Here is a 15,697-nt window from a genome sequence, read left to right as displayed (position 1 = left end):
TTAACTAGAAAACTAAAAAGTAACAAAGAACCTAGGAGAACTAACTAGGAAAAGACACAAACTAACTTATTGTTCTACAATACATTGGAATAACTAAACTAATATGTAGATACATTTATTGAAAATATGAAACCTTGCCTACTATATACAAGATAAAATTGGTAGATCATACCTCAAAGAAAGGTGATGAGGCCTATTAATGACCTATTTAGTTCCTAGCTTATAATAGTTTCAAGGTTTTTATTGTTATTTCCTAAAAGACTTTATGAATAATATGTTGTATAAATTGACATATGTTTGTACCTATTTTGGTTTTGATAAAAGATAGGAGGGGTTAGGATGGAATAAACCCAACTTAAACCTACCAACACCCTTTCTTGGAGTTACACACAAAATATTTACTCAAATAAACAAACAAGGAACACAAGATCCATATGCAGCAAATCAATAGTGTAATAATTTCACTTCACATGTACCCAATGGAGAAACAACATGCCCAACTGTGAGGCCTTCTAGGTTTCATCCATATACAAAGAATATTACAAAATTAGAATCCAATCTTGCATCTTCTATCTTCCTCTCTCTATGATATCTAAGATTATCCTTTCCTACATCTAACCAAGCTTCATATATAGCCAATCAAGCCATAAGTTAGTTGGTCGAGCATTTAATTGCATCATATGTCCAGTCTCAAAAGAGAAAACTAAAACCCAAGAAAGGGACCACATAAGATCATGCACTCTTAGGAATAGGTCCAAACATAAGTTAGGAGTCAACTCCCAACTATGAAAGATGCCACATTAGCATAGGAAACTACATCAATAGTAACAACATGCCTTAATGGATGAAAATTGTAGGGAAATAGAGACCACAAAGAATGACATGAAGCTCAAAGAATATGAAACATCTGAATACCCATGCTTAGGAAAAGGATATAAAATAGGTCCTCAACATTATATCAACTCCACACAACATGAAACCAAAACTAGAAACATCTAACATCTACTGCATGAACATGATACTAGTACAAAAAATAAAGAATGTTTTTGTTGATGCAATATTGCTCAAAAACCCAAGATGCTCCTGCATTAGATGCCTAGGGTTAACAAAGAACCAATGTCCACATCAGACATTCTTGATATTATGACCTAAACCATAAGGATCCAACTCAACTTGTGTAATCCATGAGTTGTCTTCAACTAGTTTATCTTTCCACTAAACTAGGTATTCCATGTAGTCATTTCCTTTGATAATTTTTCTTATCTTACTATTAAAAATCTTCTCAATGATGTCAACTTTCTTCTTAGGATAATCTAGGCTATCTTTCAATTCCCCATCTACTTCAAAGTATTGAAATATTTTTGCACTATTCAAAATAGGTTAAATATCCACATCTTTAGGTAATTCAACTTCAAAAGCATTTCCATTGTCAAACTTTCCCATAATCTTACAAGGACTAAATTTCTTTTACTTTAGCTTATTGTATGTACCAATAGAAAATATGTTCTTCTTTAAATGAATCATAACTTTATCTCCAACTTCAAAAGATTTATGTCTTCTCCCTTGATCTACTCTCTATTTTTATCCAAGTTTACTATTCTCCAGATTATTTCTCACTTCATCATGCAAAGTATTCATGAAATCTACAAATTCTTTAGCTTCAACCCTTCTCTTTTTCTTAGTATCAAATCCCTTAATTCATTAGTCCCTATAGGGTTCAATCCATTGGAAATCTCAAAAGGTGTCTTCTTGGTTCTTCTATTCACATAATTGTAATATGCAACATTTGCCTATGCTAGAATAAAATCCCAGTTAGCAAGCTTATCTCCAACCAAACATCTCAACAAGTTATTGAAACTTTTGTTCACAACCTTAGTTTGCCCATTTTTTTGAGGATGAAATGTAGATCTAAACCTCAATTTTCTATTCATCTTCTTCCAACATGTCCTCTAGAAATAACTAGAAAACTTAGTATCTCTGTCTAAAATAATATTCTTAGCAAAATCATGCAAACTTACTATCTCCTTGAAGAATAATTCAATCACATGTATTGCATTAGATGTCTTCTTATAAGGTATGAAATGAGCCATCTTCAAAAATATGTCAACCATGGCCAAAATAGAATCATAAACTATCTAAGTTCTAGGAAAACCAAGAACAAACTCCATGTTGATATATTCTCAAGGATTATTAAGTAGAGGTAATAGTGAATATAATCCCAAATTTTGACTAGTTCCTTTTGTTGTTTGACACATTCTACAAGCTCTAACCAACCTTTGAACATCCTTATAAATCTATGGCCAAAAGTACCTATCTAAAATCAAATTTACCATCTTATCAATTCCAATGTGTCCAACAAATCCTCCACCATGCTTCTCCTTCATAATGTTATCTCTCATAGATAGTATAAGTGTGCACAGCTGAATTCCTTTATATAACATGTCTTCCTAAATGAAATAATCACTCCACTTATCTCTTACCATCTAATCTTTACAAGATTTCCAAGGTTCTACAAATTAGGATCAGTTTCATACGAATACTTCAAATCATCAAAACCAAGTGCCTCAACTATCATTTTTGTCAATAAATTCCTTCTTTGTCTCAAAGTATCAACAACTTTATTCAAATGTCCAGTCTTATGCTTCACTACAAAAAAAAATCTACAAATACTCAACCCATTTCATGTGTCTCTTATTCAAATTATTTTGACTTCCCAAGTACTACAACGCTTTATGGTCAGTGAAAAACACAAAATTTTTAGGTATCAAATAATGTCTCCATTTCTTCAAAGCTTGAAAAATAGCATAAAATTCCTAATCATAGATTTATCTTTTCATAGCATCATTCTATATACACAAAAATGTACACTTCTCTAAGCCCTTCTATATAAGGGATCTCATAGATTGAGAAGCTTGAATGATGACTTAGATTTCCATAGTCATGACATGAAAAGGGTGCAGCTAAAGTGTTGTGGCTCTCAAATGATCTTAGATATGAAACCCCTTGCAAGGTGCACCATGAAATGGGATATTCAAAGACAAGAGAAATGGTGCTAGTTTCCAAGAACCAACATGAAATGTAATGCAAAATGAAACTAGGCTAAATGGAATGCAAGAAATGCAAACTAACTAATAAGAATGAGAGTGTTAAAATCCTCCATTGAGCTAGATGAGTTAAATCTAAAGCATAAATAAAAGCTATACTAATGAAAATGAGCTATGGTGTAATTATGAAATGCAAATTTTGTTAGAAGGTCTTCAAGAGCTCCAAAGATTACCTAAGATTCCTGCAACATAACATTAGTACAGAGCATAAGTGTTGTGAGATGAGGAGAGAGCTCTCCCTTTTAAAGAAAAATGGATGGTGGAGATCATAGGGAAAGACGGGTCTAATAAAAGATGGAGAATGAATGTTGAGTGATCCATGGCCACAAGTGTTTCTACCAATCACAATTGAGAGCTAAATTTTGTGCCCCATGAGAGACAAAAAGGCTTTTTCTTTTATTGTTAAAGTGGGAATAATACTTTATGTGTGAACAACTTAAGATAAAGGTGAGTGGGGTCTTTTATTTAATCAAAGGGGGACAAGTTCCTTTTAATTAAATAATAACTTAGGATATAGTGATAAAACTATAGGATAGAATCGAATAAATTATTTTTTGTAGATTTGATAAAAAATAAGTGATTAATAAATTAAGCAAAAATGCTAGAAAGGGGCTAATAGTCTAGATGACCATTTTTGGGTGATTATATTTTCCCCTCTTTGACTACTCTGTTATCAATTTGGGAACTCATTAAGTCAAAGAATGAAGAAGCCAAGCAAGTAGCAAAGATATCTAACTCTAGATAATGAAGTGTGGAGAGATAACAACAACTGAATGCATAGTCTATTAGCAGTAGTACTAAACACTAGGAGAGAGAGGGAGATAATATCAGAACCTAAGACAGGTACTAATATTTTGACCAAGTAGATAGATTAAAAGAAGATGGAAAGGTTAAACATATGCTCATGAGAAATAGATAGTCATAGAGAAGAAATTTACAGTAATGATAGAATATTCCTTCCCCTCATCATCAAAATCAAAATGAGATAGAAGAGATGCAAAAATATGACCAAATCGAGAGAAAGAAAAGTCAAGAATGACAAATAAGCAATTAAGACCAAAGAGTGATCATCGAAAAATGAATATATGGCCCAATTTGTCTAAGTTTGACCAAGAATATATAGCATGAGAATAAAGTGAAAATAAGAAAAAAGGTGAAATCAAATGAAAAGGAATGAATAAAAAGAGTGAAAGAGGGTAGAAATGATGAAGGACTGGGGAAATAATGGTGGCCTAGTGAGATTCAAAGATTAGGCCTCAAAAGGCCAGCCAACTACTTAGAAGAGCAAAGAATTTTAAAACATGATCTTGACCATCAAGATGAACTCAAATTTTGATTTTGAACTTGAAAATGGATCTAGGATGTCAAAATTAGCTAGGAGTGCAATTTTCATACAAATTTGAGTTCGCAAATTAGGGAAAAATAGGGTCAAAAGGTATAAAAGGGGTCCAAGGAATCATGTGTCTTATTTTTTTTTTAGAGTATGAGCTTTAGAGAGAGAATATGATGGCCCGGCAAGAAGTTCTGACCCACTGACACCAATTTGAGCACAATCGACTGCACAATGGCCTCCATGATATGGCCACTGATAAGTTTTGTCATTTTGAGAATTTTAAGTAATTTTATGAGCATTTTAGCACATTTTTCTAGGGCTAGATAGGTTTTCAAAAAAAATTGTGGGATACATTAAAAAGTGTCGCACCATAGTTATGCAAACTATTGTACGATATTTCTAGTATGGACATTGTAACACATGTATAGTATGTGAACTATCACATTAACCCCACTCATTTATTGCATGATAGCATGCAAAGTATCACACAAAAATATTGTATTACACAGGTATATGGAAAAGTATCACCCGATACTTATGTAGCCATTTGATGAGTTTTATGCCAGTTTTATGTTGTTTGTCATGTTTGTGTGTTATTTTCTTACTTGATCAGCTAAGTGATAGTGTTCTTAGTGTCACTTTGAGTTCCATCAAACAAATATAGATATTTTTATGTGCATTTACTATGTAGGAGGTGTTCCTAGTCCTTAATATTAGGGCACCCATGGTAGTTGGTTTGAGACTTGTACCACATTTAGATGATATAGATACAAGTAGACTAGAGAGCATGGGATTTGAATGGTTTTTGTTGATGTAGTATATATGGGAAAACCATGGCCTCCTTACAATATTAGCAAAATGGTGGCATAGTCAGCATAACATGTTTCACTTACCCATTGGAGAGGCTACTATCGCATTGGAGGATTTGTATCACATCCTTTGAGTGTCATGTCATGGAGACCTAGTGAGTATGATGAGCATGTGTATTAACTTTATTGTACTTAGTTTCTCATGATATGAGTGTTGATTCAAGCTTATGTGTCACAGGTATATTACAACCAAAACCCAGATGAGGGTAGAGCTACACTACGAGCTTTATTCCATGATGTTATTATCCTAGATAGACACATTGGATGGGAGTGATTGATCATAGATTAAATAGATCGATATCTAGTGGAGTGTATACTATGCTCCCTTATAGCATAGGCCTTGGTTGCTAATAGGAGCCAAAGTGGCTTCCCTTAGAGATAGGGAAAATTAGCAATGGAAATAGTGGGATTTTTTAGATGAATGATATGGGGCTCCTCCATCTTAGCTGATATATACAATGAGTTGCACAAGATTATCTACCAAGAGGGGAAGACATGGGCATGCAAAGTGATTTTGGCACATGTATGAACATGGGATCACATTGTAGTGATCTAGCCAAGGTTTCAACTGATGGAGAGGAGATATCTTTACATATACAGGTACTATGGGTTCATAACTTAGCTGCATAGTAGGAACCACTTGGTATTTGATGAAATAGCTACATTTGAATGGAGGCCCTATTTTAGTTTAAAAGGATGGTAAGAGGCTTAGGATGAGCTAGGTTACATGTTCTAGAGTCAAACACTAGTAAGGAGGCATGTGTAGATAGTGGAGTGGTTTGTCATCAACCATGTATGGAGGTAGTTTGGATAGAGATAGCAGGTGCCTACTAAGACCACCACTTATGTGCAGGTACAAGAGGATGAGTATAGGGGTTGGCTTCCCATGGTGGACTATGTAGCATGTCTCCATGAGACACAAATATTGTAGAGGTAGGCTTGGGACTATCTCCTAAAATAGACAAATGTAGGAATTTCTCCAAATTATGTGTGGGAGATGAGGAGACATCATTTTCCCTAGTTTACCATGCCAAATTCACTCCCAAGTGATGATGGTTAGTGAGGTGATGATAAAGGAGATGGAGAAGATGAAGGAGATGGAAGGGGAGGAGGGAGAGGTAGAGACACACTTAGTGGCTTTAGGGTCCATCTAGCAATCAAACTAGGTCAAGGAGTAGGGTTTAGAGAGCAGAGGAGGAGATAGAGCCATCAAAAGTAGAGAGGATTATTAGATAGCCTCAAGTGGAGCAACAACAATAGAAATGGGAGTAGAGGAAGGAGCCACCTATAATGGTTGGAGGGGGAGAGGATTCACAAGACTAGTAGATCAAGGCATTGGAGGAAGAGTACAATAGGCATAGATGTAGGACTAGTAGTTAGTAGATGGGTGAGCTTGCAACAAGGAGTTGAGGAGAGAGTGAGATGAAACAAAACAAGATGTAGAGTTTCATGGAGCAAGAGAAGCTTACAATTATATTTCCTATGGAGTTGTTGTACCTCAAGGGCAAGGTTTGTAAGATTACTCCAAGAGAACTGAGAGGTCAGAGGGAGTAGTGTAGCCTCTAGATAGGACACATGCACCTCCTCTATAGCCACATCCTACATAGGAGGGAGTGAGTGAGTCCTAGGTCTAGGCCTAGGTCTAGATTTTTTATTTCCTTGTGACATTCAATGTATATGTTGAGAGACATTGTCTAGATTTTGATCTCACATTGTACTTGTACTGAGTCATCATGATATATATGAGATACTAAATTTGATTATTCATTGTGCACTTGTCTCTTTCTTTCTCATGTGAAGGATGTTATATATGTTTCAGCACTCATATTTATATTTCCATGTGATGGTTATATGTCTGCTCATGTTTATATTTATGTTTATGTTTATGTTTATGTTTATGTTTATGTTTATGTTTATGTTTATGTTTATGTTTATGTTTATGTTTATGTTTATGTTTATGTTTATGTTTATGTTTATGTTTATGCTCATGGATGTATAGATGTATCTCTCTCATATATTTTTACCTCTTATGTTATAATGTAGGCTTGTGATTTGAAAAATCAGCATTGGATAGATTGGATATGATGATGAGATTAACCCCTTCTGATAATAAGAATTAAAGAAGAATTAAGTTGATAAGAATAATAAGGAACAAAAGACATGATCAAGAAGAAGCAAAAGAAGGTGAACACAATTAGCTAACATGTTCATAAAAGATAAAGAGAGAGTTATCTTCACATGTATAATGCAAGCTATTATGAAAAGGTAAAATTGTAAGGGATGCATAAGTAAGCCCTATGTTTTCATCAGTAGGCCTTATTAGGGACATTGAAAGAGTATACAATCATCACTAGTATAACTATGAAGATATGAATATGATCTATATTAGATAGAAATGTGGGAATCTAACCTATGCATCAAAGAAATATAGGTAAAGATGACTAGTGTAGTTAGATTCCCTAGGTTTAATGTAGCAAGATTGCACCTATAGCAAGGCACAAATGCCAGGATAACCCATGAGTATTGTCTTGCAAAAATAGACAAGGATGATACATTTTAGATCCTAAGTGTCAAGTAAGACAAGCATGAAAGCTTGTGACACTTAAGATCAACAAAGTATACCCACAAGTAGAAAACAAGAGAAATCATGCATCATGCCCCTAGTTATCTAGTCCATGACATCCTTAAGAGACTATTAGAGAGGAAACACTCAAAAAAGAAACCATCATAGACAACACACATAGAATATAAAGCCAAAAAGTCTCAGCCAATTTTAGTGTTTAAGTGCATGTGTGTAAGTAACATTACTTTTTCTTTAGGACTCAAATCTACCACTGATAAATATCACAACATCCTACATTGTAGCTAGAGTATCTGATAAGTGTTGATAAATGCTCGATGTCAAGGGTAAGTTTTGAGAAATATTATTGAGAAAGTTGCCAAAGAAACACCAATGCACAAGGAGACCCTAACAAGCCAAGTAGTTGGTGCCCCCTAGACCTAGACAAGAGTCAATTGCAATCTAGGAAAGACAAATAAAAATAAGATGAATAGGTTCATGAGTGCAAAGAAAAACTAATAGACATAGGCGCAAGGTTCTCAAGTAGCACTTGTTTCTAGGTTTTCACCACTTGAAAAGTTGTTTTTTTAGGACTTTTTATAATAATAATAATAATTTGAGATATTGGATTTTTTTGGTGATATATCAAAGCACCTATTGCTAGGTTCTCACTAAGATGGTCATTTTTAGGAGATTTTTAGAGCTTTTAGGATTTTTTCAAGATTGTAAATATGTACAAATAGCTAAGTAGAAAGCATTGAGCATAGAAATTCTTCAAGTAAAATATGTTTATTGGCTTGGGGAGTTGTTCTCCCTCTGGTGTAAAGAGCTGATACACAATAGATCCAAAAGTAGTAATAATAATGTAAGGACCTAGCTAGTTAGGTTTGAACTTCCTTTTTTGTTCTCAATTTTGTTGATTCTTTGGATTCTCTCCAAGAATAAGATCGCTGGCTTGAAACTCTCCAGGATGAACTTTCTTATTATATCTTGTAGACATGCATTTTTTATAATCTCTCATATGATTGAAGAGTAGCCTTATGACATTCATCTAGCATTTCAAGTTCATGTATTCTCATGGACCTATAATATTCATATGTGATCAATCCTTTGAAAGAGACTCTCAAAGAAGGAATGTCAACCTCAAGTGGAAAAAAAACTTTAGAACCATAAACTAATGCAAAGGGGGTAGCTCTAGTAGGAGTGTGTATGATAGTTCAGTAAGCCTATAATTTAGGATTGATTTGTAGATGCCAATCTCACCCTAATTTATGTACAGTCCTATGCAAGATTTTCAAAAATGTCTCATTGGATGCTTCAACTTTCCCATTCCCTTGGGGATAATAAATAGAGAACTAGTTTTGTTTGATCTTGAACTTTTTATAGATTTACCTAAGGTTCTTGTTTTTGAATTGTCCCTCATTTTTAGTAACTATGGAGGACAGAATTTCATACCAACAAATGATGTAATTTAGAATAAATAGAGCAACATACTTCCCCATAGAAAAAAATAGAGGTATATCCTCAACCCATTTTGTAAAAAAATTAGTAGTTGTAATGATAAACTTATGTCCACTTGAAGAACTAGGGTGGATCTTGTGAACTGGCATAAGTGTTCGAAGGGTGCTTGCACTATTTCTCAAGAGACCTAGCTTGTCTCTTCTAGGTACCTAGTCCTCCTAGGTCCTTAATTGGCTTAGGTAATAAAATAATATCAATACAAACCCCTCTCCAAGAGTTTGATCCTTTGTGCTTAACCTTAGAAGACTAATACACTAGTTTTAGTACTTTTCTCCACACAGACCTAGAAAGCTCTAAATACAACTTGTTCATAAACTTCATTATTTATTGTAGGTTCATCCATAAACATGATATCACTCCTTTTTATTGTATTTGAGTCCATTTAGAAAGATCTTTAGGCTTCTTTCTTATCAATTTCAAGATTTCGTGTCTAGGAAGTCTAATTAGGCCTAATACCAATTAGCACTTGAAAATGACTAAATCTTCTTTCTTGCTAAAAATTTTGAAGAAATATAGAAAATAAATTCTATATTTGAGTACCCTTCTATATTTCCTAAACTATTATATAGGTATTAGACTTCTTGGTTATCCATATAGGTGATTCTTATTATCTAGGTCTAATAGGGCTAAAAGGCCTATTTCCTAGGACAAGATTGTAAACTTTGTTGAAAACTCACTCAAATGGATTGGTATAACCTCAATCCTCATAACATTTAAATATATGACTATCCCCTTCCTAGAGCTATACTTTTTCCATATAATACTTCTATCCCTTGCACTTAATCATTAGATTAAGCAATGTCAAACCTCTAACCAGACATTCCTAGCTCGCCTAGGGTTTGACTTTTAAAATAGTAGCACTACTTACCTAGAATCCTACCTTTATATACATAATTTAAAATGGCTCCACTCTAAGATTCATCCACATTTTCAAATTTTGAAGGTTTGAATCTCAAGTGGGAGCCATGAAAGGAAAAATTGTCTTCTAGGAACCAGTACACTATCTAAACTAAACTAATTTTCTCCTAGCTATAAGACTAACTCAAATAAAATTTCTTACTAAATGAAAAAGTCTCCAAACATCATACACTACACAAATCCATAGTTAACTTTCAAAATTAAATCCATATAATGTTATTGTCACAACAAAAAGCTCAGGTTCCTCACAAAATAGTATTACAGAGCATTATTCTCTATTCACAAACTTGGAAAATATTACAACTCTTCTCATATATATTGAGATTTGAGTCTTGGATAATATAAGATGCCATCCCCATCATTTTATGTCATATTTTTTAATCACCATCTCCTAGATTTTATGGAATTCGAGGATAACAATGGTGCATGCAACTTTTGCAATAATGGAAAATGTTATCATGACAACATTTTTATAACATTTGGAAATTTATTTTTAAGCCATGATCCTATATCTTATGGCCTCTATCATTATGATATTACAAGGAACCAACTATTTTAATGACCCTAAGATGTCATAATAACATCCACTAATAAGATTTATGTGCCTAAGACACACTAAGAAATTGAAATAACAACTAACAATCACTAATTAGTGCCCTTAGTCTTAGTGACTAATTCACTTAGCCAACATTTCAAATGACCTTCCAAAGTCTTCAAGAAAAATAATCTAAGTTCTTGACTTGTCTAGGGTCAAGTACAATCCAAAATCTTTCAAACCATGGAGGTAGCATAGGTGTGCTCTTGTACCACCAACTAGATCAAAGACCCACTGCTAAAATGGCCAATGCATGATGGATGGAATCAACTTAGGTCAAAGAGAATGAATTAGGTTTCCACGTAGTTGACATTTCTTACAAAATTTTACATAGTTCATGTCATATGCTTGCATGTAGACCAATAATAACCATTCCTAAGTAGCTTCTGAGAAAGCACAAGACCATTAAAGTGGGACCCACAAGTGTCATCATGGACTTTGACTAGTACCTTTTTGCACTCATTTGTTTCTAAACACCTAAGAAATGTTCTGCCTAGACCCTTCCTATACAAGTCACCAGAGACATGGATATAATGGAAGGCGATACAGATGAGTTGGCATTTTTCATTACGAATAAGGTTTTTGAGAATAATTTGATCATAAAGGTAAGAATAGATGGTTACGTAATGAGAAGAAGCATGTGTGGGATTTGAGTAATACAAATCCAAAAATTCTAAAGAACACCTGCATGCAACAACTTATTGTTGGAAATATGGATGGAGTAACAGAGAGGGGGGGTGAATCAGTTACCACAAAAATATTTCCTAGATCCCTTAGATGTCAACAATAAAATTTAAACTGATTTTTGTTGGTACTCAGTAAACACACTAAAAATGTTATAACTCGATAAAATTTAGAGTGTGAATTACATTTATCAGATTTTAAGATATTAACAATAATCAATCTTGCAAGCATAAGAGAAATGAACACATGAGACACAAGATTTAATGTGGAAACCCAATATGGGAAAAACAACCAATGTAACTAGTTACTAATTTTCACTCTTTTGAAGTGAGCCCTATTAGGAGCCAACCTAGTTAAAGGTTACAAAACACACTATTAGGTGTGACCTTGTTAGAGGTTTTAATCACCCTGTTAGGAGTGGCTTCGCAAGAGATCTTTGAATAATTCAATGGAACTATTACCTTGTTCGAGGATTTATAACTTGCTATTAAACTAACTCTATTAAGATATTTTGGACCACTGCTACAATGGTAAGAAAGTAACAATGAAATGACCTCATTGAGATGCAACTAAATTGTTGAATCCATATCTCTATTTTATTCACAAAAGCTTGAACCTTCCTAATTGAATATCACTTTGCTGCTCCACAAAGATATCTGACCATCCTTCAAGTTCACTCTCACACTTTCCTTTTCAATCAATACACTTGCAACTCACACACACACACACACACTAGAATCTCCTCTTGACCTTTCATTTATACCATCTAGATTATCAAGTCAACTCAATTACAACTTATAATGACCAATAACTATTACCACAGTTGGCTTGGAATCAATACTTGAAATAATTAAACTTCATATCCCAAATCAACAAAATCCTTTATTGGCTAACCCAACTCGGTAAATAGTGGTCCTGAAATAATTCCCTGTGTTAACCAACAGAAGCTTGGTTAACACTACGAACTTGCAAAATCATTTGGCAACCGAGTGAACTTAGTGAACACTAACTCTGACCAACTTTCTTTTAAAAACCATGAGAACTTGGTTAACACTACTTTCTACCATAATCTCCTTCAATGCTCAAGTGAGCTTGGTTGACATAGTCTTCACAGAATAATCTCTAGGAATGCTCGGTAGAAAAGGAAAATTGTCTTGCTAACCAAGTGAGCTCGGTAGGCACTGACTAACAACTGATATGACATTTTTGTAACATCAAAGACAACACAAAATTAGACAATTGTATCCAACAATATCCCTCTTTGGCATTGATGGCAACATAACATGTCATAACACAATGAAATTTGAGAACAAGATTTTCTCTAATAGAAAGTTTCTCCCTCTTAGATTTTATACCACAAGCTTCTCTTTTATGCAGTAATCTCCCTCTGTGAAGGATTTACATAGCATCTTTCAAAAAAAATTTAAGAAAGATATGACAATAAACTCTCCCTCTTTCACAACACATGCCAAAGACAACACATACCAAATGAGTATCAATGTACCTTGAGTATTGATTCATATGAAATGTTCTCTTGACTATGCTGCATCAACTAATAGATCTTGAACTTGGTTCCTATTGATGAATCACTACATTTTACTTAGTGAGCTTCAAATAGGGGAATGACCCCTAACTTACCTCTTAGATACAAAAATGCATCCTTAGGTAATGGCTTGATGAACATGTCTATAATCTTTTCTTTTGTATACACATATTCCAATATGATTTCTTTGTCCTACATCAATTCTCTTACAAAATGATATTTTATAGCAATATGCTTGTTTCAGAATGCATCACTGGATTCTTTGATATTTTAATTACTCTTGTATTATCACAAAACATGATAACTGGTTCTTTGATCTCAACCTTCATGCCTTCCAACAATTATTTAAACCAAACAATATTGGAGCAGTTCACTACTACTGCAACATATTTTACTTCTACTATGGATTGGGATGTACAATTTTTCTTTTTGCTTGTCCAAGATACCAATCTTTTCTCAAGAAAGAATGCTCCACCACTTGTACTCTTTCTGTCATCAAGATTTCCAGCCCAATCAACATTAGTAAACACGTTTAGCTCCAAATTTCCTCCAAGTTTATACCATAAACCATAGTCTTTAGTGCCTTTCAAATATCTCAAGATTCTTTTGATTTCCATCATATGATTTTCTCTGGGTTTAGCCAAGGATCTTGCCACTATACCAACTGCAAGAGCAATATCAGGCCTTGTATGAACTACAAACTATAATTTTCCAATCATTGATCTATACAAGGTCTGATCTACCTCCTTTGAGTCATCATCTTTGGTAAGCTTTAATCCAGTACACATGGGGGTTCCAACTAGTTTAGAATCTTTCATACCAAACTTCTTGAGTATCTCCTTGATATACTTAGATTGAGTGATGTAGATACTGTTCCTACTCTATTGTATCTATAATCCAACAAAGAACTTAATCTCACCAAACATGGACATTTCAAATTCCTTGTTCATTTTTTCTAAAAAATATTTGCATAGATCATCATTCCCTATAAATAGGGTGTCATCCACAAATATTTTTATCAATACAATCTTGTTATCTGGTCTTTCCTTAATGTACAAACTACTATTATCATTAGTTCTCTAAAAACCAATCTTCATAAGGTAGTTATGTAATCTTTCATACCATGCTCTAGGAGCTTCTTTTAGACCATACAGAGCTTTGTGTAACTTGCAAACCATGTCATTTTTATCTGTATCAATAAAACCTTCTAGTTGTTCAATGTATACTTCTTCATTAAGAATACCATTGAGAAATGTAGATTTAACATCCATCTAATATACTTTGAATCCTTTATGTCTTGCATATGCATGTAAGGTCCTGACACCTTCCAATCTTGCAATAGAAGAAAAAATTTCATCATAATCAATACCTTCTTCTTGAAAATATCCTTTACATACCAATCTAGCTTTGTTTCTTGATACCTTACCATCTTCATTCAACTTATTCTGTAATACCCATTTTGTGCCAATCATATTTTTGTCTTTGGGCCTACGAACAAGGGTCCAAGTTTTGTTCTTCTCTATTTTCTCTATTTCTTCATTCATAGCCTCAATCCAACTTTCATTTTTCAATTCATCTTTAACACTTCTAGGTTCCAAATCAGCAAGAAAACATGTATCTTTTAGCTTACTTCTTGTCATAGTGCCTTCTAGTTTATCTCCAATAATCTGATCAAGTGCATGATACCTTTTGATATACTTAGCCAATATAGGTCCTTTTCCTTTTAAAAGAATTCTATTGCCTTCATTTTGAATTTCAAATTCTAGCTCTAGTTGTTCTATCTATGGCTCAAGTCCTTTAGACTCGATAGGCATTGGCTTGGTAGCTTCAAATTGTGACTCGGGTCCTTATGACTCGGTTTGAACTTCTTCCAACTCATTGACTGAGGAAGACTCGGGAGTAGAAGTCTCATTATTAATAGATGTGTTTGGTAATATATTAGGTACGATGTAAAAAAATCTCCTATGATATTTTGGTTCCTTTTTTATTTCTTCTTTAGTCCTTTCTACAAACTCATCAATTCTGACATGTGCACTTTCTATGATTTTGTGAGTAGACAAATTTAAACATTTGTATGCCTTGCTTTTGCTGGAGTATCTTAGAAATATACCTTCATCACTTTTTACATCAAACTTGCCTTTTCTAGATTCTTTCAAGATATAACATTTACTTCCAAATACTTTTAGGTAGCTTACATTGGGTTTATAGCCATACCATAATTCATAGGGAGTTTTATATGAATCCTTCTTCAACTATACTTAGTTCAAAGTATGAATTGTAGTTTTGATAGCTTCCTTCTAGTATTTGATAGCAACATTCTTTTCAATCATCAAAGTTCTTGCACAATCCATGATGGATCTATTTCTCCTTTTAGCTATTCTATTATGCTCGAGAGTTCCAAGGGCTGATACCTATCTTTTGATTCCTCTTTCAATGCAAAAGTTTTTGAATTCATTTGAGATGAATTCACCACCTCTGTCTAATCTTAAACATTTTAATATTTTCTTTACTCTTGCCAAATACCATTTGAATTTCTCAAATGCTTCTGACTTCTCTCTTAAATACATAAT

Source organism: Cupressus sempervirens, chromosome 6 (assembly GCF_028749045.1).
Source record: "Cupressus sempervirens isolate cs-2001-9-10 chromosome 6, ASM2874904v1, whole genome shotgun sequence".
Taxonomy (NCBI): Eukaryota; Viridiplantae; Streptophyta; class Pinopsida; order Cupressales; family Cupressaceae; genus Cupressus; species Cupressus sempervirens.
The sequence above is the reverse complement of the archived record's forward strand: the minus strand, read 5'-3'. Positions refer to the sequence as shown.